This window comes from Lagopus muta, chromosome 3 (genome assembly GCF_023343835.1).
Source record: "Lagopus muta isolate bLagMut1 chromosome 3, bLagMut1 primary, whole genome shotgun sequence".
NCBI lineage: Eukaryota > Metazoa > Chordata > Aves > Galliformes > Phasianidae > Lagopus > Lagopus muta.
Window position 1 is genome coordinate 38,676,323 of NC_064435.1, and position 22,914 is coordinate 38,699,236.

General features: G+C 37.3%; 1 protein-coding gene across 2 annotated transcripts in view; it reads right to left on the bottom strand.

Moving 5' to 3' along the window:
• LOC125691128 (lipoxygenase homology domain-containing protein 1-like) overlaps positions 1–22,914 on the bottom strand; it is a 221,619-nt gene that overhangs the window by 194,528 nt on the left and 4,177 nt on the right. The window contains exons 3-4 of one of the 2 annotated variants that reach the window (XM_048940117.1): positions 5,815–5,917; positions 5,583–5,711 (exon numbers count right to left, since the gene is read on the bottom strand). The gene's annotated coding sequence lies outside the window, so the exon portion shown is untranslated. The remainder of the gene's footprint in view (positions 1–5,582; positions 5,712–5,814; positions 5,918–22,914) is intronic. The other variant, XM_048940118.1, reaches the window with a different exon arrangement.

Here is a 22,914-nt window from a genome sequence, read left to right on the forward strand (position 1 = left end):
CTCTGCTGGAGTGACTCCAGGACATTCATGCCTCACTTGTGCTGGGAATTGCTCTTCTTTTTGTACTTTTTGGCTTGTACTTTTATATTTAGAAAGATGTGTCTCTCATACAAAATACAGCAGAGTAAACTTTGCTCCCAAGGTTTTTACCCCCTTAGGCTACAAAAGATAAAAGCTCTTGGCGAGACAGCTGGTACAATTTTATCCCAGGAAGTAACTGTAAGAAAACAAAAAATATTGAAGTAATCACAAAAACACTGCAGAGCGCTCTGCTTTAAGCCATTCTCTTGTTCATCTGTGTCCAGGCAACAATTTAGAAGGGAGGTAATACGTTTACTTGTCCTTTGCTGCTGCAGATGTATCATCAGGTCAGGTTCAAGGTTCCAGGGCAACAGAAACAAGCAAAGAGTCAGATCTGCCTGAAGTGCAGAGTGAGGAGAAATTCTCTCTCCATTGCTGCTGTAGTGATCTACTGATAACCTCAGTAAGCCATCTGGACACTTTTCCTTGTAATGAAACAGTCACAGACTTATTTCTTTAATTTTTTCTGTAGAACAGAGGTCAATTGCTTAATGTCACATTCTAAGTCCCAAATATATTTTGGTTTGTCTAGAGATGGTTTGTCTAAAGTCTTTTCAGTTTATGTAAAGTCTTTTGGGCCAAAGTGCTAATATGTATATAAAGGGAAGTGAGGAACAGGAACTGGTTGCCCAGAGAGGCAGTGGACTCCGCATTCCTGGAGACATTCCAGGTCAGGCAGGACAGGGCTCTGAACAATCTGGTGTAGCTGTAGGTGTCTCTGTTCATTGCAGGGCAGCTGGACCAGATGATCTTTAAAAGGTCCTTTTCAACTTAAATGATCCTACTATAAAAAACATATAGATGTAGCACTGATGGACATGGTTAGTGGGCAAGGAAGTGATGGGTTGACTGTTGGATTAGATAATGTTAGGGGTCTTTTCCAGCCTTAAGAATTCTATGATCTGAATAGTTTAACTTCTGTTAGAATATTCAGAGGAATAAACAATTATCTTGTAGGTTGTAGCCTGGCTTGCTACAGGATTTTTGTAGTCAAAATTGATGGGAGACAAATGCACAAGTCATTAATAAGATTAAAAATCTGAAGTTTAGTCATGACAATAAACAACGATGCCACAAAATTCAGAAGAATACACTTTGGTGAAGAGGCAGAGGAAGTTAGTAGAGAACAGAAATTCTGCATAAAGTATTGCATCTTGAAATGTAACTCTCAAAGTCTTTTGCTGCCTTGTTGTGTCTCAAAGAACTCTGACAACTTGTGGTAGAACGTATCAATGAGACAGCCCCATTTTGACAAATAGTCTTCATTAATCGTGCAGCAGAGACTTGGGGTATATGGATGGAATAAAACATTCCTGTTGGGTAAACTGTCAGCAAGAAAACTGGAGATGGAGGAAGGAGAGGATGCTTTAAGTCAGCGTGATAAAATTTCCATGACTGAGTTAGATCCTCACAGTCACAATTTTGTGCATTACTATCCTCTTATACCAGGACAACAGGATTTTCATCACTGTGAAGAAAAATACCTGAACTTAAGAACTCTTGGGCTAATCTGAGCAAACATCAATTTAGCCAGAATCTCTGACCATGGTCAACAGTACAATTTAGAGAGGAAGTACATAAACACTGTTTCTATAGCTCCTTTCTCTGGTTCACTACACTCATCAAATCTCATCAGCGAGTGGTATCCTGAGTTTGAGGTTGCTTTCAGACCATACAATTCAACAGGGACCCGAGGAAATGGCAAGAAGTTATACCAGAGGAGGTTTAGGTTGGATATTAGGAGAAACTTTTTCTCTCAGAGGGTGGTCAGGCACTGGAATGGCTGCCCAAGGAGGTGGTGGAGTCGCCATCCCTGGCAGTGTTCAAGAGGCGCCTGGATGAGGAGCTACGAGAGATGGTTTAGTAGCTTGTGGCACTGATAGGAATGGGAGGGTGGTTGGACTAGATGATCTTGCAGGTCGTTTCCAACCTTGTGATTCTGTGATTCTGTGAACAGCTGTTGATAAATTTATTCCCCCTTAGCTATTTCTGTTCCTTCCTTAGCGTGTCAATACTTTTTACCATGACAACCTATGGTAAAAATTTCAACAATTTCTGATTTTGTCCTTTCCTCTTTCAAATCTACTTCCCTAAAACTATATTGACTTACATTAGTAATAAGAAACTGTATTAGTAACGAGAAAAGCAATTAATCATCATTCCTGATTGTGTAGAATTTCCTATTTCATTCTTTATGTTCATATTTTCTTTCTATTACATAAGATTGGTGGAGCTGAAGACAGACTGAAGTGAGCCATCAGAAGTTACCTCAAGTTTTGTCTGCTTTGGTTTGAGATCTGTTTGAACTGTCCCCACAAAATGTGCATGTTAGAAGGGAAGAGAATGACACTCTACAGCTATTTACTCTTTTGAAGTCAAGGAAACAGAGCCCAATCTTACAGTTTGTATCATAACTATATTTTCCTCATATGCCACTTGGCACAACACACTTGGTTCCTTGCACAACAACAAGTACTTTTCCTGTGCTGTTTCATCATTCAGGTACGATCTCACAGATGGCAATTTTTATCACCAAGTATTGTACAGCTATGACTTGAAAGTCATTCCCAAGTGATCGTTATCATATTTCAAAATGCTAAATGCAACCACAAACTATATGGCAGCAATTGATCAATTGGCAACAATTGCCATGTTTAGTTTGCAGTTTCTACGGATACTGTTTATTTTGCATGATCTTCTGATAAAAGTGATACCAAGGCAGTAGAGAGCACACAAACAAACAGAAAGCATGTATTGCCATGGCACAAAGAGTAAACATATAGAACATTCACATCGACAGGGAGAAGCTCATTAAAACATTCAAAAGAGTTACAACTAGACAACTCATTTTTTCATTTGCAAATAAAATTGGGTATAGATAACCAACATTTGTGTGTTATGCTACCATAGGATAATTAAGTTAATGCCAGTGCTATAAATATTGATATAGCTATGTAATTCCCTTCAGCACTAGCAATTATCTGTAGACACAAACAAGAAAAGTAGAATATATTTCCCTCAGAAGAACATTGATAAGTTAAATCCAACTAGTTACTGACTCTGCAGTCCTGACTCAGTTCAAGGAACCCCATCAAAGAACCCCATGAGAGAGTTTGGCATTTCCAGAATTATCTGTAGTTTGCTGGTTTTTTCTATAGAAATAAACACAAACTTGCTGTGTTTACATGCTCAGCTTTCAGACCCAACTCACCTGTACGACTGCAAAGCATAGTTTGAGAACAACTCTAAACAATGTAGCATCAAGCTCACTTCTGCAATAAGGCAGCTCCAGGCCATCTTACATCCCATTAAGATACATTCACTACTGCTTATTCTGAAACAGTTACCAGCTTTGCAGACTTTCAAACTAACTTCGAGTCTGGTTCCTGACTACCAAACACAATATAAAAAAAAATATATATATTTGTGTGCTGACTTTCATTTTAATTTACTGAATCTAAAAGACAATGCAATGATCATGTCATCCAAGCATGTCCTTTCATCTTTGCTCTTCAACATTGGGAATAACAATACAGAAATTTCTCCATGAAAGAGTGATCTGAACACATCTTAATGTACGGATAGTCAATTTTCCTAGCCTTACACTTTATAGGCCAGTATATAAGAATTCATTGCAACATTTGGCCGCATTAAAATTAGCAATGTTTTTATTTAAAAAGAAAAAAATCAACAACTCCTTCAATCAAATATCTTTCATCTTGAGAAATAACTCTACTAGCCATGAGTTGATTCTTCACAGACGTAAGGTGAACTGACTTGAGAAACTATGAAACAAAACTAGAGAAACTGCTTGAAGAGGTTCCAGACTGCATGAGCTAGTATCCATTGCAGCCTTAATCCTTACAGTTTATCTTATAACTGAAGCTGTTTCTATACCTTGTCACTTAAGCAGAAAGGTGGGATACAGAGGACATGACAGATAAAAAGGTTCAATTCCCTCACTGCACTTTGCCACTCTATATAAAAACCTGCAGGTGCTAAGGCAGAAACCACGTCCAACAACTTGTTCATATGGTCCCAAGAACAGTAAGATTCTGTTTTCACTGGTAATGCATAGACTTTCCTAGGAACATTTGGAAAGTTTGAACTATATAATTTGTTTTTTTTTTTTTTATGGAAAGAATATAACTGCTGCTGCTTAATACAGAATGCCTTCAGGAAACCACAGAAGATAGGTGATGAAGGCTAACCAGTACAGCAGTCTAAACATAGTATTTGAACTGAGAAGTTTATGAATCAAATATCTTACATCAAGAGCTTCACAGCTCTTTTTCCCAACAGCAGCCACAACTTGTTTATTTTGTCCTTTTATTCCTAGAAATCTGCATAGCTGTAGGTAACAGTCATTCAGAATTAGAGCTTGGGAGCTATAGAAGTGAAACACTTTGATCTTTTTTTAGAGAGAAAGAGATGCCGAGTACTCTTTTTCTCTAATGTCACAAGCAACGTTTTTGAAGATGTATTTGGCCATTCAACAACACTCTAGTGCCCTTTTTCATAGACTCTGGATGGAATACTCTTCATATATTCTGCCACAGTGGAAAAATCCATGAACCTGAACTTACAGTACAGTAAGCAGACAATATTTATATATAATATAAATATATATACTAACACTGCTTGCTAATGTATACCCCACATTCAGCCAAGAGGCAAGAGCAGTAGATGGCAAAGTTGACAATGACTGTGCTTGGGCTCACGGCCAGCACTATAAATATATGAAATGGTGCTTTTCATTAACTGAGTGGGAGAAAATTTACAAGACAGATCATGTAAACCAGTAAGTGGTTTTGGTTTCTCTACCTCAATGTGGTTTATGGGCTTTTTAAAGTGTTTAAAATCAAGATTTCTGTCAGCTAAATCCTCTCAACTTCACTTGAGTTGTGCAAGCAGTGAAGTTGGTAACAACTTTGAAAAAAAATTTTCACAAGCACAAAGTTTTCCATCTGGATTAAAAGCACAAAGAGTAGGGAGGACTGCAGGTGATAGTCACAAAGGGAAATATGAAGCTCTTCATTCTCATTTGCATATTTTTCACAATTTTATACTCTAACAGATTGTGCTACCTCTAAACATGCACCATAACTTTTAAAAGTGATATCTCTTAATATGATCTATTTTGAACATGTACTCATAACCACTTTTTTTTTTTCCAAATGCAGAAGTTTGATATTAAGCTTCTTAGTAAAAATAAATAAATAAATAAAAGAAAAAGGAATTAACTAGCAATAAGCACGTGTCTAAGGAAATGTGATTAACTTCTCCGGAATAGGTTTACAATATTGGGACAAAGACAAGATTTCAAATAAACAAACACAAAAATTTTATATTTGTTAGAATGCTGCAAACAAAGATTTTTTGCTCAAACTAAAATAAAAAACAAATACAATATGCTGCAGTGTAATCAGAAGACGATTTCATTCTTTTATATCATCACTGTATAGAAAGAATAATTAGGACAAAAATTAAAGCTGTCTTACCTGATCCAAGACCTTTGAAGGGCTAAAAGAAAAATCAGAGCCACATAGACGATACTTAGGTGATGGATGCTGACTCTTTCAGCTCAAACGTGTTCCAGCTACAGTTTGCTTCAGTCACTATGGCCCAAGCTGAAAGCAAACATTGATGTTAGTGTAATACCATTTTCTATTGTACCTATAGCAACAGCAAACACACTGTAGAACTTAAGCAACAGGCTGACCACTCCCTTACCACAGTCTCAGTCTCTTTAAACTGTACATACAGATATTCTGCAGTATCTTCTATATGCAGACTTTCCCGGTAGAAACATTTTCATTCATAAGACAGTTCAACACTGTAGAGAAACATTTTATATAAGCTTTAAAAAAAAGTGTATTTAAGATCTTATTTTGTGCCCCCAGTGCCCGCGTAATAGCTTATGTGTATCACAAGTTTGTTACCTCTTGGAATCTGAAATTACCTTTTAGGGAGATAGATCAACTGCATTAGCAAAGACAGCATACAAAACATTGTGCAAATATTATTATGCAAACATTTTCTCAAGAAATCGCTATGTTGCTGCATTAAACAGGGCAAAATAAAGGCAGAGATTAATGCACCAGAGAGACAAAGTAATCCCTGAAACAGTGGCACCAATTCTTTTGCTTAAGTTAGATACCAGGTAAAGGGTTTTGTTGTTTCAATAATACAGGACTTGCTTAATGTTCAGAAACTGTGGAAATCCAACACTACATTTGGGAGAGTTTAGGAGCAGTTCCAAATCCCGTACCCAGGCCAAAATTTTATGCAAAGTATCAAATTATGTAATGAAAAATTGTGTTATATTACTCATTTTAAATTACATGACAGATGCAGTAACATATTACTAGGAACCTTACTGAGAAACACTGCAGTTTAGAATATTGTTTCATTTAAATTGCCGCAGTTATGTGAAAATGGAACAATGCTCTTGTGAATCAGAGCATAATATAATGCCTAAAATACAACACATAATATATTCATATTTAAGTGTGTATATGAAAAAAGAAATATTTGTCTGAAATAGAAAGTGATTTTGAAACCAAAGCACTGAAGCATATATCATGGCCAAATTACGAGGGGTTTTTTTTCTTCTCTTCAGTATACTTTGCTGGACTTCTCAGCCCCATAATACATAATTCAGAGCAGCAGAAAGAAAATTAAAACTATATGAAAAATGTAAGAATGAGTTCCAGAATTAACAGTGCTCGACTGTGAAAATAAATAAGTAGGATGACAGTTAGGAGACTCTGCTCATAAAAATTTATCTCTAAATAGAAAAAGGATTCTTCTCACACTGTGTTTCTGATCTTCTCCACAACATCCTACATCTGCATCCCATCCAGAGGTCAGAAACAGACTATTTCAAACAAAAGAATAAATTAACCTTTTTTTTAAATATCAAGATTTTAGGGTGCTGATTTCATTGAACCATAGAATGCCCCAAGTTAGAAGGGATCCCTCCAGGAGAAGGCTGTACTACCAGCATTGAAGCAAATGCCAGAGCTACAAAAAACGTTCTGTAGCAAAGAGCCTGAAAGCACGTAGAGCTGTTTTTCAGCACAGCCACCCAGAGGGGGAAGAGAGATTTTCATCTCCCATATTTGCAAGACAAGCTTGACGTCAATCTGACTTCTGCCTTTTACACCAGTCATAGCTATGCAGAAGTCCTAGATCACAGAATATCCCAAGTTGAAAGGGACATACATGAATCACTGATTTCAACTCCTGCCTCTCAAAAATCAGACTGCATAACTGAGAGCTTTGCCCAGTGGTCTTAGAACCCTGTAATAAGTCTAGCCCCTCCAAGCGCTCAGCTAGTATGAGTATGAGAGGTGTGTGGCACTGAGCCATCTCCCAAGTACAGAGCTGCATTTTCATAGGTCCCACAGCTATGGGGTAAGGACAACATCCCACAGGTTTCAGCAAGCCACCCAGCCATAAATCCCTGTACTCTGGTGCAGAGCATGCATTTGTGCTGTACTACAGAAAGCCCACCATTCAAGTACTCTGTCCCATGGATGTCATGTTAAATTGGTCCCCAAACTGCCTTAATGGCCCTCTACTGAACACACACGAGTTTACTGACATCATTCTTATATTAGAGTCCCTTTAACAAGCATACAGCAGAAAGCACAGAGTGTGTGCACACTTGAGTAATATGGTGGCAAAACAAATTGGGTTCAAAACCTATAAAGGAATTACACCCTGTGAATGGATAACTGGACAAGCATTTCTCAAGTTCCTCTGGAGCAGAACTTCCTACACTCCAGTTTATGGCTGCTTCCCTATGGGTCTTCTTTTCTCAAAGTTGAACAGGCCCAGGTCACTCAGCCTTTCCTCATAGGAGAGATGTTCCAGGTCTTTCATCATCTTTGTGGTCCACCGCTGGACTGTCTCCAGGAAATCCCTGTCTTCTTTTTGTACCGGGGAACCCAGAACTGGATACAGTACTCCAGGTGAGGCCTGACCAGGGCAGAGAAAAGGGGGAGGATCACTCCCCTTGACTTGCTGGCCACACTCCTTTTAATGCACCCCAGGATCCCCTTAGCCTTCTTGGCCAAGGGGGCACACTGCTGGCTCATGGCCAACCTGTTCTCCACCAGGACCCCACATGTCCTTCAATGCAGAGCTCCTCTCCATCATCATGTCACAACCTGTACTGATTCATTCTGCTATTCCTTCCCAGGTGCAAGACTTTACACCTGCAAAAGAAGAAACCTGCATTTTCAGTATGTTACCTAAAATGTACTGAATTGTTCTTCCACGTTCCAAAACTTCCAGATGGTTTTGAAAGTGATTTCTAAATCTAATTCTTCCCATGCATTTTTAACAAGATGTACCCTGTGAATTGCAACAATACAAAACTTCACAAAAAAAAAAATAGGAAAAAAAAAAGATTGCCAGGCCATTTGATGTCAGGGCATTGAGGGCACTCACAGATCCCACTGTCTCTGACCACCTTTCTTTCATCTTCTCCCACATCCAAGTTCTGAACTCCCAGAAATCACAGCGCTTTGATACTTAAGCATAATATTGATGCATGATTATGCATCAAGTGACAAATCTCAAATACACAAAAGCAAGCTAGATGGAGGGAAAGTTATTTATTTACAATGCTATTTAATCCTTACAGATATTCTCTTGAACCCTACAGTTGTTTATTGAAAAAGTTTTCTGGCTCACCCTGCAGTGTAGGCAACTCTATAAGACAGCCTGTTTCTACAATCCTGTGCAAGTACACCACCAAAAATAAATGTGTTAATTATGTTCTGAAGGTTCTCCTACATCACAAAGAAAGTATAAAAAAAGAAAAACTAAGATGGGCCCATATGGAACAGACTTCCAGAGCAGTGGGAGAAATCTACTTCTAAAAGAGGATAACACCTAAACCAAAAATATTTAAATTCACAGTCTTAAGTCCCACCAAACCAGCCTTGTTTTATATGGCTTTAGAACATCTCTTTTTTGTCACTACAAAGTGCAGATTTACAAAGATTTCAAAATTTGTATTAGCATCACCTCTGTAGCATTAACACTTAAAGCTTACTATTTCCCTTTTTTAAGTAGTAAGATCAGTAATGTGCCATTTGAAATCTGTAGTTGCAGGTATGTGTCTAGTGACACAACGAATAGAAACAGCAAATTCTGCAACATTTAACCCCAGGTTTTCTCTTCCACGAAAGAAAATTATTCCTTTTCTCTCTTTTTGCTGATGAATAAAATAAAAGGAGCAGAGTATATTGGAGTAATAGAAGAATAAATAAGAGAGAAGGGAGAATGTAGCATTCTGAAAAACCTGCTTCCAAACACTTTGTTACTCCCTACCTATTTCTATAGAGGTCCCATCCTCCTACTTCTGTTTTTAGAACAAGTCTAACAGTCTAGGGAATGCTAAGCTCTGTAAGGATGCTTAACTCAGCTCCGCACAGTGGAACCACACAGAATTCCTTATAGCTCTTCCAAAGCCTCTCTTCCATCACAGTGATCTCTAGAGCACAGAGCAGGCAAAGGAAAAGCATCTCCCTTCACTGTCAGGGGAACAATACATTGCTATATTAGCACTGTTTTAAGGTGAGGGTATGGGTGAAGCACAAATGCTTCCTCTTCATTAATATCTTTGTTTCAGAGAAAACATGGAGTTGGATAAAAATGCCAATCTGAATGCTTCCTTTTTTCTCTTTAGAAGAAATCCATATCACAGATATCAATCATACAACCTTAGAGCTTAATGCCAAGACAAGCAAAGGAAAAATTATGTTCCAACTCTAAAATCCCATTGCGTGATTCTCAAAATCTGGTATGAGATTCAGCTTATTCATTTCAGAAAAGGCAGAACTACCACTGAACAGAAACCTTTTCTGAGAAACAACAATTGTCTTCCATAGCTATAGATCAGCTCACAAAGCTTCCACAGGCAACTACCATCCAGTTTTGTTCTTTGCCCTATAGCACCTTCTGCCTCATGGAGTTCAGCTGTGATGCAGTTAGATGAAATCACTAACAGCTGCTACACTGTGCTGTTATTAAAGGTGTACATATCACTTTAGCACAGTTATTTGCAGTGACTGTTTACATCTCCCTGTATTTGAACATGCTGCAAGTCATCTGAATCACAGCTGAACAGCTGCCATCAGATACAGCAGGCATAAAGTCAAAGTTTCTGCTACTATGTTTGACCACAGCAGGGCAGACCTTTACAATTTTCCCCTTTTAAATAAAACTAATAGCAGCAATACTCAATGTTCTGAGAATCACTGAGCCTTCAGGTATACACAGCCCTGCCCATGGCAAAGGGTTGGAACTGGATGAGCCTCCAACCTAAGTCATTCTATGATAAGACTCTACGACCCTGTGAGCAGCAGGCCTGCCCGAGCGCAATAGCTTGGTCAGCTGCAGGATGTTATCACTGCATCAAAAACACAACTAAGCAAGATGTTAAAGCCCAACAGCAACTACATTTAAAAATTAACAGTAATTCATCTGAATTAATAACATTAAGAATTTGACAACAGACTCAACGTTTACATAATGAATTGCAATAAATGCTAGGAGTGTCTCATGAATTCTCCTCATAACGTTTCTTTTTCTACTACATATAATGTCATCATTTTTGTTACCTCAGGAAAGCAAAATCTAAAGGGCAAAAAAAATTTTTTTTTTTTTGGTTGGTTGGGTTTTTTTTTGTTTGTTTTTTTGAGGGGGTGAGGGGGAATAGTAGCATTGGCAGCACAAAATTGATGTTATAGTTTTAGACACACAACCACTGATAATTTAGATAGCACTTCTGTATAACCAGCATAAGCTGAAGAACATCTAGCTTGCAGCCAGCACGCTCAGTAGGGAAATTTATTAATCCTACTTCTGAATTTCCTCAGGAGTAATGTCTGTAGATATTTGATAAAAAGATCCAGGCTTGGCAAACAAATATGTTTTGTTGAGTTATGATAGAATTGCACAACCTACTGTTTGACAGATTCAGTCGTATGATTCAAGCCAAGCTCTTCAGTTTAATGGAAATATATCCTTGTTTTCTGCTTTCTTGAAAAGGCCCTTTCAAACATCACTGGTAGCCATAATCCTGTTCCTATGTAGTAATTGTTACAGTACACCTGAAATCAACCCTACCATTCTCATCTTCTAAATAACCATACCCTAACTACCATAAGAAGACATCTTTGTCTGTCACTGTTATTTCTAGGACAAATCACCAATTCAGTGAAACACAGAAAGGCATTGAGCTCTGAAGTCACATGAATATTACAGCTTTTAGCATATTCTTCTGTTTGGGTTCTCCAAAATTTACATACATTAGTAAGTCCATTAATTATTTCTTTCATTCTCGTTATTTCTTTCATTCTCATTACTGTACTCCACGTAACACCAAAGATTTCCCTGGGATGCCACTTCAGTGACAAGAGAAAGACAGTAAGATTTTCTCTTCAACAAACAGAGACACGAGTTGACCAGGTACTTAGGGTTTGGGGATTAAAAACAAAAAAAAGGTCAGCTGTGTTTGGCAATAGCAGACACACGTTGGCAGGAGGACAAACACATAGGCATTACAGTGGTAGTATGAAAGTGTAAAAGACGATTGTGTGCTTGTGCTAGGATTACATCCATCAACCTATTTGTGCACTTCAAAAGCACAATACAGTAATTCTGAAGTGTATTCAATTTCATTTTTTTCACAGGTTATGCTTGGCAAAGACAAGCCTGTTTGTGTAAATCCTAAGGCGTGCTTTAGCAAAATAACTGCCTAGTTAGCACAGGCAATTTTAACATCACTATATCCAATGTCCTTTGCAATCTCTTACTGTAACTCATACCAATCACATAAAAATGCTTAACATGTACACTGTCAATAAATCACTCCAGGCTCTATTTCACCTCTCCAAACATTCATTTCCTGTAATATGTAATATACTGTGTATATTACACAGGACATACTGTAACTCATGGCTCCTTGAAATAAATTTCCCTGATGAAAAACATTAATACCACTGTCCCAGCAAACTTTAAGTCTTTCTGAATCTCCCAGATGCAGAGCTTTAGGGAAGCGTGTGTCTTGAACTCAAGAGGAAATACTTTGTAGAGATACAATGATAATGTGAATATAGAACAAAACCCAGCAGGTCTAGTGCAGCTATTTATACAGCTAGGATTTACCCTAGTGGCATCTCCTAGATTCAGTTGCTATGGTTTTAAGTTTTGTAGCACAGATAGCCTTCTCTTTTACTTACCATTATGTTTCCTTGACTAATAGAGTCACTGCAAATAACACATCAATTAAGAACTGTATTTAACAACATCTGCTTGCTGTGGCAGCCTAAAAAACCTGATTTCTTTTTAAAACGTTTCTATATAGACAGGCTGCTGAGCTATACACACTGCAGCAAGTGTTCCACCTGCTGGACAAAAAGCAGCACTAACTTTCCTTAAGAGGAAACAGATGTAACATATCTGTGATGAAAACAACAAAAATAAAAAATAAAAATATCAAGATTCCCTTGTACTTGCCTAAGTGCATTAAGTACACCAACAAAGGTGAAAATGCAGCCAGCTAATTAAAAACGATACAAAGAGATTATTTCTTGCGGAGGAGGATCTGTTCTACTTTCCCAATATTTTTCTTTTTATAAGAAAGTCTTTTCTAAAAGGTCTTTTCTCCTTTGTGCTTTCACAGAGGACTTGCATTACTTGAATCTAAAAGCCTTCTGCCTTTTTTGCTGTTCTGGATTGATAACTGCCTCAATAAGGCAAGTAGAAATAGCTCCTTCTTTGTCTTCCTTGTTCAGCTCAGATGGAGGCCTAAATGAGAACATCGCATATTGTGTCATCCTAAACCAGCTGAGCATTACCAAATCCCCATGTCCCCCAGCAGCCCCAGACCAGGAGCCAGGTACCACAGGCATTCCCCATCCATATCAGCCCAGAGGGAGAGCTCCTCTGCCTTCCACTGTGAATGATGAGAGGTACTGTATGTGGCTGAATCTGCCTCCCAGAGAGTTGTGAAAAAGCCTTTTGGCAGTGTATAGCTCTGTATCAAGATAGAGGATGCTTTCCATTGAATCAGAGGTTTGGGAACATGATCTTCACTTTAGTCCATGTAGTTCTTTCAAAACTCCAGTATATTTCTTAATTGCTTGTTCCTCTGAGACCACCAACAGCAGTCCTTCATCAAGGTACTGCCCAAGCCTTAAGCAGGTCAAGGATGCAAATGAAGAGGCTACAGATCTCCTTTTACATAATCCACTCTCCTCCAAATCCCACATGCCATCAAGAGGCAGGAAGATTGCAAAATCGCTCCTAGAGCTAGGAAATGATGGTTTACAAAATCTTGCAAGAGTGTTCAGAAACCTTAAATCTGACTAGCAAGTAATACCAATATTGGCTTTGCTTTTTCTAGACCCTGAAAACAAAAGCTTTCTGCTTACAAATGTTGTATTCACCACATTGCCTTCAGTGATAATAAATAATGCTATGGAATTTATTTTGATAAATTAAAGACCATACATCAAGTTCAGATGAAGCTGGTTGGAAACTTCATATTTTATGCTGCCAGAGGCAACACAGAACAGTCATCTGCAAAAATATACATACTTATGTACACATATCAATATATATATCCATATAGAGGTATATAGACATATCAGCTATTTTAGAGGAACAGAAAGCTAAGGAAAGGAAATATTTAAACAAAATATGCAATGATTAGGAGATAAGCCATAAGCTGCAATCTAAGAGAAAAGTAATTTAAGAAGCAAAATTACACAGAAGAACACTTATGACAGCTGTAAGAATCGGGAATAAAAGCATTGTAGAACAGTGATGAGAAAAGACTGCATTTAAGTAAACTAATAAAACAGTATAACTGTATTGCTATTAAATCCTCAGAAATAATGAGGGCACAGCAGAAATGCTCAATGAGCAGTTCATTTAACTGCTTTACACACGGATAATCAGGTGCAGACAGACAATAAGGTCGATGAAATTCTACTTTATTTCAGCAGTAAGTAAGGAGAATCCTGTAATGAACTTACTGAAGTTTGATATTTTTTTAAAAAGACTTGACCTATCAGCTTGAAAAACAAGTGGCAGAGGAACTCTGAAGAATTTTCAGAAGATCAGAGAGTACTCTGGAAGAGTTAGGACAATGAATGAAAGTCAGCCTGCATCACTATGAAAATGTATAAATGCGCAAACTTCCATCTTACAGGGCCTGCCAACCACATAAAAGTGCTACGTAAAACAAAACTGCCTACAGCAGGATTCAGTCAATAAAATGTTGATAATAGTAATGATACTTTAATACGAGTGCACTTACATTAGATAATGGCAACCAATGGTAAAATTTCTGATGGTATTACAAGTCTGGCTGATAATAATAAACAGTGTCAATGCAACATATGCTGATCACATTCACATCAACAAATGAAGGCACTTCAATATAACACTTCTGGAAGAAAATAAAGTCTTGACAGAAGACACAAATGTTAGAGAAGAGGCAAATAACAGAAAGGGTAGTGTTCACTGTTGCAGAGCAATCTATGTTGCATGGTGATGTGGACACAAGCAATCCCAGTGTATTTGAAGATAAGAAAATGTAAAGTCATGCACAGGAACAAAGACAATGACTTCTGTTCTGGTAACCAGGAAAGGATGATCAACTGAACATGGGTTCTTGAGAATTGTTTGCCCAGAGGGGCTTATGTGAATCTGGGGTGTTTAAAAGGAGCAATATGAAGCAGGAAAAGATTATAAGAGAGAAGAGCTTCTGTTATCTGTTTTTGGCAATGCTGCATTTTCTTTTAGAAAGGCATAGCCAGATCTCAAGGCAATACGTTAAGAAGAGCATTGACAAACTACAGTGACATCAAAGATGAATACAGGAATGATTCAGACATTTGATGGTGCAGGACTCCAGAAAAATCAATCTTCTTAGCTTAACAAAGTAAAACTGAAGCAACGACTTGATCACATCCTTTAAGTACCCAGACACAAAGCGCTGGGACTACAATGCTCTTCATTCCAGCAAAATATAGCAAGATATAGCAAAATTCAATGGTTAGAAGTTGAAGCCAGAAATTTAGAAAAGATAGGACATAAATGTTAATAGCAGTGCTTACCAATTTGTTATTTTTTCCCCTATTATTTAATAGTTAGCACCTAAGATTGTCAGCTTATTCTGAATATCAAAACTGATGCACACAAAAAAAATCATTAAGCTTGCCCTTGTATCATTCAATTATATTACTAAAAAGAATTCACAATAGGACTGTTTTTAAATCCCCTCAGATTAGATTAACATCATCAGATTTTATTATACCTAATTACCAAGTACATAAATCTGGATGATTTTATTAAAATGCAAACCAAGTAATAAAATTTGTTTGTTTGTTTGTTTTTTAAATGGATTAAAGATGCAAACGCTTAAGTCAGGTCTCTGTTGAGATAGAGTTTGATTTGGGGCCAAAAGGTATTCATGTTAGAGAACTGATTGTTTTTTCTTAGGCTTTCAAAACAAAACGTTCTCAATCACAGACCGGATCTGCAACATAGCACCTCCAAAAGATACATTTAAACAAAGGAAGGGAGAAAAGATCCTTAGACATATTCTTGGGAAAGCTCAAATAAAGGGGTTTGCTGCACTACTCACACACAAAAAAAACATGTTGGGGAGATAGCAAGTCATGTAAGTAGATAAACAATGTGATTTACACACCTCAGGCAGTTGAAGTTCTCAGCATTTCTTCTGTAGAAAGGTATTTTAATATCTCTTCATATTTAAGCATATACACTTGTTTACTGACATTGATCTGCACCACTTTGTAAACTAAATTAAAGCCAAAACAAAAAGGTTAAAATTAAAATATCATTCCTGTCCTCAAAGATCAATTGTTTGGCCTTTTTTAAACTTCCTGTTTTGCTATATAGGAACTCTTCTTTATCACACTTGATTCAAGGAACATGCTATTATTGTTTTGCTTTGCTTTACTCCCCATCAGCAAAAAAACTACTGCACCTGAACAAGACTCTAAACCCCTTTTCCATGCATGTTTTCTCACAGAATAATCTGACATCAGTAGATTGTTTGCTTTTAACCCTGACATCCCCCTGACCTATTTTTGAAACAAATCTTATTTTAGGATGTCCTGACTCGGGTACTAAATTGGAAACCCTGGTGTGAATTTTATAGAACACTATTTCCTTTTATAGAGGATGTTCACAGCTAATCTGTCATCTAAAGGGCAGACAGAGGCCAGAAGGCTAGGAAGCCAAGACAGGTGGCCTAGCAGAAGCCTGAAACATAAACACATATATATATATATATATATATATATATATATATATATATATATATATATATATATTTTAGCATTTTGTAGAAGATCATGAGGAATCAGAGTATTTTCTCACTTTACCCTGTTTTATCAAAGCTACAAAAACAGCTGTGCAACAGGATAGGGAAATACTGATCAGAAAAGCTTTCTTGCAGAGCAGCTCTTCTTCCTGACAGAGACAGGCAGCACATTCACCCTGTTCCCCAAAGCTCCTCTCCCAGGAAGTTACATAAGGAAACGAAAAATGCATGTTTATTCAGGCATCCCTGGTGACCATGCAAACACCGTTTGTCCTCACATGTTTTTAACATACTTAAGACACACCAGTCCTCCCTTTGTCCTATTAAGTTATCAATAATAATGTAGTTGCTTAAATTAATCTTCCATTAAGCATCACTCTTTTCATTCACTGGCAAGCCGTCAACTACGAGCTCTGTACATCACCATCTGGCTCAGTGCATGTGCTGTGCATGGCAGTACTGTCCCCAGGCAGCCATAAGCACAAGGTCTGGGACTCTCCAGCATGTCAGTCACTACTTAATGCCACGCTCCTTGTATCCTGATAAGGTGGAGTGATTCTGCAAACAAAGCACAGTTTGTCCTTATGCAACCAAGATAGCATGGAGATAGACGACTTAAGTCTGTGGGAGTTATCTGGAACCTGGAACAGTAGCAGAAACAGGTAACATCAATCCGCATGCAGCTACTGTGCCTCAAATGCATCTAATTCTCTCAGCTCCTTCATTTAGGCATGAACTAGGAATGGGATTTCTAATATGCAACACAATGTTTGGTGTCAGTATGACCCAAATTACATTGCAGAAACATTCTCTTGCCCCTAACTTTAATGAAAGGATGTGGAGCAGCAGGAAGTAGTGTTCTTAAGTCATAATGTTGAGTCAACTTTAACAAGGAAAGCCAACCACAACCATGCCCAACTGCACAGCCCCAGCATCAGCTCAGCGTGGGGTTTCCCTAAAACACAACTGAATACTGAGCAACTCCCAAATGTGGACCAGCAGCACATGTGCTCCTTCTTTTCCATGCCAGCTCTCCATTGTACTGAAGGTCTTGATTTGGTTGCCCCATTCAGCTGAAGGCATCAGAAAAATTCCTCCTGAAGGTAGTGATTTACAGACTAAACGAATAGGCTTTATCTTGCTTAACTGTACTAAGCTCAAACCAAAAGGAAGAAATACTGTCAAAGATACAACACAGAGGAGTTAACTTACTGAAAAATTTCCATTTTGAACACAGCAATACCCTTTCCAGATGTTACCTCATTAAAGAGGGACACAAGTGTGGTATTTGGGGAAGGGGCTTGCAAAGCATGGACAGTCATATTTCCTCTCTAAGATGTCTGGTGGAGATGGTAGACAAACTTTATAAACTTAAGAACCATTACTTGATTCATAAATGCTGAACAATTTTTACTGTCTCTCCTCCCAGTGGCCCTACACACATTCTGCACAAACATCCTCATCTCCTCTTTAAAGTAGAAGTGACAGTTCCAATAATCAACAGGTTGTGCAGTGATTCTAGATTTGTGGTACTGTGTATTGGTGTCCTATTTTATGCTATGCTATCATCTTGAAATATATTTTCAAACCAGTTAAATATGATTTGTCAGCAATTACACCCTTATATTGGGCTAGCATATCCCTTGTTAATTAAAATAGCTTTGTAATACAGCCTTGCCAAGTATTTTAGCTCTGGAGCCTGTGAGCCCAAACCATCATCAGCTCCACAAGTTTCTTAATTTACACCTACTGAGATAGGATCAGCAGACTTGGGTTTGGTTAAATGAAATTTCTGTTTGGATTACAGACTGACACTGCCTACATATGGGTGTACACATCAGGACAAATAGACACCACAGGTGGCCACTATTCAAATGAAAAACATTACAGAAGGTTGCCTGGATAACAGAAAATAGATGAAGGTATACAAAATAAGCATTTACTCTTACTGTATTTCAAATAATACAAAATGAATTTTGCCAGATTCAGATTTAACATAAGCATTATAAAGCTTTTTTAAAGATATGGTATTATAATGAAATATGTATGTCCAAGTGAGAATTGTTACACATGCACCAAAGCTTTCAAAACTGACTGGCAATTTTTAGGTTAGTTGTATCAATTTAGTGCTTTACTTTCAAGAGACCAAGCATTTCTTTTTGAGAAGAACTAATCAAAATCATTTCCACACACTTATGACATAAATGCAGCTGAGAATACTTTGAAATGAATAGAAATTTTACCTCCTATTTCCTTCTCAATAAGCTTTAATTAGAAGGTTAGTTTTCAGTGAAGCTTTCTAGCACAAGATCTGCTATTTGCAAATTATATATTTTTTTAATAATAACTTCCAGAAGATAGTATAGTGATACTGAAGAAAAAAAAAAAAAAAGAAAGAAAAAAAAAAGAAATAAGGCAAAAAAAAATTATGTTTTGCTTTTAAATGGAGTCAGATATTGCAAAGTCCTGTTTCTAACTAAAGTAATCCTCATTACATAAATCTTTGCATATTTCTGCCAAGGTGTCTGTGATAAAAAGAGCTGAGCTAATTCAATCTGAAATATTTAAGTTACACTTAAGGAAGTGTACTTTTGATTTGCACTGTCTCCAACTTCAGTATTCAATTGATTCAATTGCAATTGGTCATGCCAAATACTTGATTACATTATTGGTTTTCTAGTATGAATCAATTTCCCTGTTTGATTCAGGGACTTGCTCACTACTGCAGTTTAAGTGAAATTGGCATCCAGGGACATAACACAGTAACCTGATGCCATGAAGTGTTCAAATAAAAAATTACAGAGCTTTTAGTAGTGGAAACAACAAGTAAATCTTGAGGCAAGCTAATTACATTTTCTACTATTTTTTCACCAGTTAAAATCTTCCCTCCTTGTCTCAGATGCACACCTTATTATCAGGTCTGTGTGTGCTTTTAGGATTAGTTGTGCTCAAGGTAATACCATCACCTTCAGGAGACAGGAGGAGTTTGCACAGCCCAAGTACAGCTTTCCCACCTTCCTTTTCTCATTCTTTCCCATCTCTCCTTTTCTCACAAAATCGTACACAGCCATTTGATTTTCAATGATTGCTGCCTGCATGTTCACCTACGGCTATAATTATACCTTATAGCAGAGTTTACAAGGCAAGGTGAGCATCTCCTGTTGTGACATATAATAAACTGAATAAAATACAGTAAGTGACCTCAGTTTCTCAATCTATTCACCAAGCATGACTATCAAAAAATTCACAGACACACAGCACAGCAGAGTAAAGAAAAACATCCTAGATGGGCAGTTAACAGCAGTGGACTAGAACCATCGTATTTACCCATGTCACTCACAATTTTATTTTATTTTTTTTTTATATATATATATAAAGAACTGTTACTACAGCAATGGTACAACCACAAGGACCTCTTCCATTCAACATCTTGCATTTTACTAATAAGGTAACTCTACAAAAGACTGAAAACACACAGATGTAAGAAGCAATTCCTCTAACAGGAACTAAATAGCAGAAAACAATAATCCAATACATTTTCCACAGAAAAAAAAGATGCTTTTTTTAAAATGGTTTTTATACACATAAATACACACTCCTTATCACCATAATGCAGAGAAAACTCTTGAGACACTTTGTTTTGCTCTATAAATGATTCCATATGTCATTCCTCCTCTTCACTAAGTCTGAACTGAGTATTATTTCTCTTTCACTTAAACCTCTAACCTTCATTAACACTCATATTTCAGTCATCTGTTACAGCTGGTCTCTTAACCACAAGTGAGGTACTCTTATATTGTGTATCTACAGTACCTGGAGCCATTGCCTTGTTACAGAATCACAATGCAGACAACAGTTTTCAAACCATCAGTTATGTTATATATATGAAATGTAAAAGCCAAGCCAATGTTTTTTGGACAATTTCTCAGTTGCTGTACTTGCTCAGTGGTTGTACAAGATGATCTTAATGGTCTTTTCCAACCTTAAAGATCCTGGACTAAAACTAAATCTTTGCTTTGAACAAAATGCCACTCTAAATTAGCAAAAAAGATTGTGTAGTAAATGAGTTTAGTTTTCTAACTACACATGATAGAGATGGGTGAATTTAGGCAAGTCTTGAGGACAAGGTGCAATCCTGAATGCATGAGTCTTCAAATTAATTAAAATATTAGTATCAAAATATTAATAATAATGAAAATGGTATTTTAACATGGAGTAACAGAAAGTATGCTACAGGATGAGAAGACAGTGATTAAACATCACATGGCTATCTTTGTGAAATACTATAGGAGCAATTTGTCAAACTGATTTCCACCAAATTATCCATCATCACAATAACTACACAGCTCCTTCTCTACCACTAGCAAGGGCAGGTGCCTGCTCCTGTACAGGTGTTCTTGGGAAGATGAAGAGTATGAGACTAACAATGGCTGCTGGTGAATGAACAGCATGGAACAGCATCAGGTCAGAGTCAGGTTGGGTGTTAGGGAAAGGTTCTTCACCAGAGAGAGGCTGGGATCTGGAACAGGCTCCTCAGGGCAGTGGTCATGGTCCTAAACTGCCAGAGTTCAAGGAGTGTTTGGACAACACTTTGTCACATGGATTGATTTTGGTGTGGATGCTCCTTATTGGTCTGTAACAACTTGGGATATTTTGTGATGTGATGAAATGTGGAAGATGGCTGAGAGAGATGAGGACCTGGGATTAATTCTAGAGGAAATGAAAGGGAAGGATGTGGAGTTGTCTGATGTACAGCTGAGTAAGGAGAATATCTGCAAAGATGAAGGACAGGAGCTCCCTGCGGGAATTTAGGTATCCTGCCAAGTTCCATTATTTTCATGTATAGTCTCTTGCTAACTGTGCCCTCACTGCTGGATCCAGCATGGGAAATACATGTAACAAATGGAGCAGCTCTATATTTTGTGCCTGCTAACACAGAATCACAGAATGGCCAGGGTTGGAAGGGACCTCAAGGATCATGAATCTCCAACCCCCCTGCTACATGCAGGGCCACCAACCTCCACATTTAATTCTAAACCAATCACAATGATGACAATCTTGAAACAGCATTTAGTCACACAATATTTCATATTGCAAAGGCAAATGCTTACATGATGATACAATTCTATTTGCATTGAAAAAAAAGCTAATAAAGTACTTTCTTATTATCTTTACTTCTATTGGAGGGAAATAAATTGAGATAATTCATTTTTCTTTTGGCCAAGCAGAACATCTGATCACTATCTTTTCTTTAAGGCTTTACATTTTGAAACCTCTGTCCCCACCTTTATTTCTCTCTCTTCACATGTTGTGTGAAAACACACAAGACTCACCTGAGGTATCCCATCTATTTTGAATAGCAAAATTGTCAACTTGGGTGTCACACATGTTCTTCTTCATGTGTGTCAATACGACCTTCATTCAGTTTCACAGCAGCTTTCCTGACCCAGATCATTAAGAGTATGAAGAGAAAATTAAGAGATATAGCTACCGTATTTTATTTCACACTGAAGGGAACCAGCCTGGCAACTTCAGTCTGTTGTGGTATCCCAACAGAGGTATAACTCCGCACTGAGGAAGAGCAGCTGCTCAAAGTGGTCTACATCATTTATAACCCATAGTATTGTTAGAAAAGTGATGTGGTTCACACACTAGTGTCACTTCAAGTCTATTCCCTTACTCATTTATTTTTACCAGTTATTTTCTTTATATTTGTTACTTTATTAAACTGTGTTTGTAGGTGTTTTTTTTTTTAGCAGAAATTCACCTTGTTGCTCTCAGGCTCTTTCTCCAAATTACCAGGGCCATTTTTATTTCTAATGTTATCCTATAGTGTTTTCAGCCCTTATCACATGGATAAAATTCATTAAATAAGTCTATATATTTATTCAATTCATTGCTCAAACTACAACATAGAGACACATATGGACCACATCAGGATCACATCTAAAGCAAATTATATATATATATATATGTATAAAATTACAGGTTAGAATAGTTATTAAATTGAGATCACAATTCTTTAATTTAAGAGACAGTAACATATAACATCAGAAGTTCTGCTATCATCTAGTTTTACACATTGTTTCACTCTAAAAGAACCAACTACTTACTCTGCTAACAAAGGAAATCAGATCAGTTTAACAAAAGTAATTCTTGGATACGATATTAGCAAATCTGAGATAACTAATCCTCTTTAAAATCTCACTGTACCCATCACTATAAAGCTATTGATTTTAATGCCTAATACAGACAACAGCCAATTACACTCCCTTCTGCCTCACCTTTCCCCTCAATTACTTTTTGCATTTCCATGCTGTCATTTTTGTATTAGCAATATTTTATCAAATAAAAAGCAGTGAGAACCTATAAATACAGCACAGTGTCTCAGAAGACAGTGTTCTTGCTCTTGCTAGAAGAAGAGGGAAAACTTGTTTGGCAAATACACT